Here is a 3,220-nt window from a genome sequence, read left to right as displayed (position 1 = left end):
AATAATTTACAACTTCAGCAAAGTTACAGGATACAAAATAAGTCCACATAAATCATCAGCATTCTTATTTATCACTGAGAAAACTGAACAGCAAGAGATGCAAAGAAAAATTCCATTTAAAATAACTTGATAATGTAAAATATTTGGGGACTTATCTGCCAAGTGAAAGTCAGGAATTATATGAGCAAAATTACAAAACACTTGCCACAAAAATAAAGTCAGATTTAAATAACTGTAAAGACATTCAGTGCTCTTGGATAGGTCAAGCAAATATAATAAAAATGGCAATACTCCTTAAAATAATCTATTTATTTAGTGCTATACCAATCAGACTCCCAAGAAACTACTTTAATGACCTAGAAAAAAATAACAAAATTCATATGGAAGAACAAAAGGTTGAGAATTTCAAGGGAATTGATGAAAAAAATGAAATGAAGGTGGCCTAGTTGTACCAAATCTAAAACTAAATTACAAAACAACAGTCATCAAAACCAAATGATACTGGCTAAGAAATAGGCTAGTTGATTAGTGGAATGAGTCAGATTCACAATACAAAATAGCCAATAACTATAACAATCTAATATTTGACAAACCAAAAAGCCCCACCTTTTGGGATAAGAAGTCACTTTTTGACAAAAATTGCTGGGAAAATTGGAAATTAATATGGCATAAAGTAGGCATAGACCCAGACCTAAAACCTTTACCAAGATAAGGTTGAAATAAGTTCATGATCTAGATATAAAAAATGATATTATAAACAAATTAGAAGAACATAGGATAGTTTACCTCTCAGATTTGTTGAGGTGGGAGTGGCGACGGAGGCGGGACCATTGGTGTCTCTTGTAGGGTTCCGGGCTCGGGCTCCAGACCTCTGCATCGTGTGATCCTTCCCCCTCCTAGAGCCTCGGGCGGCAGAATATTCATCAAGGATACTATATTCAAGTGAAAGTTTACATTCTAGGATGATGAATGCTGACATGGATGCTGTTGAGGCTGAGAATCAGGTGGAATTGGAAGAGAAAACACAACTTATTAATCAAGTGTTGGAACTACAACACACACTTGAAGATCTTTCTGCACAAGTAGATGCAGTCAAGGAAGAGAATCTGAAACTGAAATCGGAAAACCAAGTTCTTGGACAGTATATAGAAAACCTCATGTCTGCATCTAGTGTTTTCCAAACAACTGACACAAAAAGCAAAAGGAAGTAACAAGTTGGTTTACTTCTTGGGTATTGTTGCTGGGCTTGCTTGTTTTTTCTTCTCAATCTGCAACAGGCTCTCTACAAATTAAAAAATCATAAATTTGTGACATAGGTGAGTGGAGAGCACTAACCTAATTGGAGGTTATCAGTAAGTTATGTATTTGTTAAGACTTTGAAAATGTGCAAATGTATTGTAGACACTTTATAATTAGAATTGCATATATTTGTTTAAAAAAAAACTTAAAAGATGGATGTTTTGTCACTATTAGATTTAATTTGTAGGGTTAAGCAAATGGCTAACTCATTACATACAATAGAATCACTTAAAGCTGAGAATTAACAAAATAACTTGCATTTTGTGAAATAAGTGACCAAAATTATATTCTTAAACATATAGCTTTATCTAACTTGCCAACCATCTTGTGCTCTTTCCATTGTTATCTTTGTTCCCATCACTAATTAACTTAAAATTTGGTCACTTTACCTATAAACCTGTTTAAACAGAAGAACCCAAACCCTACCAGTTTAAGATGAACCAAATAAAAAGCTCTTCTCAACTGGGACATATATCATAATCGGATGGAGTTAGGCCTGTTGGTTTGCACCTAATGAACTGATAAGATTAAAAAATGGTATTTTTAAAAATTAAGATTACTTGGAACCTTCATTTGCTATGAGAAATTAATGCATATTCATCCTAGGGACACAGTTCACAAAAATAATTCCAGATTCCACCTCAAAAATAAAGCAAATTGTAAACACATTAATCCAAATCCATCCCAATCCTTGCCGTAGCATGGTCTCGCTTTAGATCCAGCTTGGGGCTATCATTTGGAAGAAAATGTAATAATAGGAGTAGTAAGCAGTAGTAAGTAGTTCAAGCAGTTCAAGCCTGACATCTCTATTAGCTAAATGTCAATCTTCAAAGTTTCCAATATCCAGAAAGAGTACACATTTTCAAAAAAAAATATTCTAGAGTTTATCAGTATTACATGTTTAAAATGTCAAGAGTTTTTGTTTATAGTACAAATTTATCAATTCTTGAACTTTCTCCCTAATTATCTCAATTTCACTATTTGTGTTTCAGGCATGTTTTGCTAATTTTTTCCCTTAAATTCCTGTACAAATTCCACTTAGCATGGGAATCTTATTTATCTGTTGAGAATTAAATGTAAAAATGCTTTAGTTATGACAAAAGAAGAGACCCACTATTGTCAGTTACAATGTTGACTTTAATTAGAGTCACTTTTAATCAAGAGGTGATTTTTTTTGGTATGGATATGAAATTAGACAAAGTGATTTTAGCTGTGTGTCATGTGTGTGTGTGTGTGTGTGTGTGTGTGTGTGTATACAAAGATATTATATACAGTAGTCAAAGTAAACATTTTGCATCCTATTTGTGAACTTTTACCTCATTTATGAACACTTAAAATTGTGTTGCAATTCTGAATTTCTGTTAAATAAAAGCATTTTTTTTTTTTTTTGGAAAAAAAATATTTGTTGAGGTGGAAGGAATTTGTGACCAAAGAAGATGTAGAGATCATTATTTATCATAAAGTAGATTATTTTGATTATAGTAAGTTAAAAATTTTTTATTTTATAAACAAAAATAATGCAGACAAGATTATAAGGGAAGCAATAAGCTGGGAAAACATTTTTACATTCCAAGGATCTGATAAAGGCTTTTTTTCTAAAATATATGAGGAATTAACTCATTTTTATAATAGTTCAAGCCATTCTCCAATTGATAAATGGTCAAAGGATACGAAGAGACAATTTTCAGATGAAGAAGTTGAAACTACTTGTAGCCACATGAAATGGTGCTCCAAATCAGTATTGATCAGAGAAATGCAAACCAAGACAATTCTGAGATATCACTACAGACCTGTCAGATTGGCTAAGATGATAGGAAAAGATAATTACAAATGTTGGAAATGTAGGAAAACTGGGACACATATATTGTTGGTGGAACCCTAAACCGATTTATCCATTCTGGAGAGCTGTTTGGAACTATGT

General features: G+C 32.5%; 1 pseudogene; it reads left to right on the top strand.

Annotated features, from left to right (window-relative positions):
• Window positions 1–836: 836 nt before the first annotated feature.
• Window positions 837–2,698, top strand: LOC141549484 (short coiled-coil protein pseudogene; annotated as a pseudogene).
• The last annotated feature ends 522 nt before the right edge of the window (window positions 2,699–3,220 follow it).

Source organism: Sminthopsis crassicaudata, chromosome 1 (genome assembly GCF_048593235.1).
Source record: "Sminthopsis crassicaudata isolate SCR6 chromosome 1, ASM4859323v1, whole genome shotgun sequence".
Classification (NCBI taxonomy): domain Eukaryota; kingdom Metazoa; phylum Chordata; class Mammalia; order Dasyuromorphia; family Dasyuridae; genus Sminthopsis; species Sminthopsis crassicaudata.
Note: the sequence above shows the minus strand (reverse complement) of the source record. Positions and strands in the feature narration are given on the sequence as shown.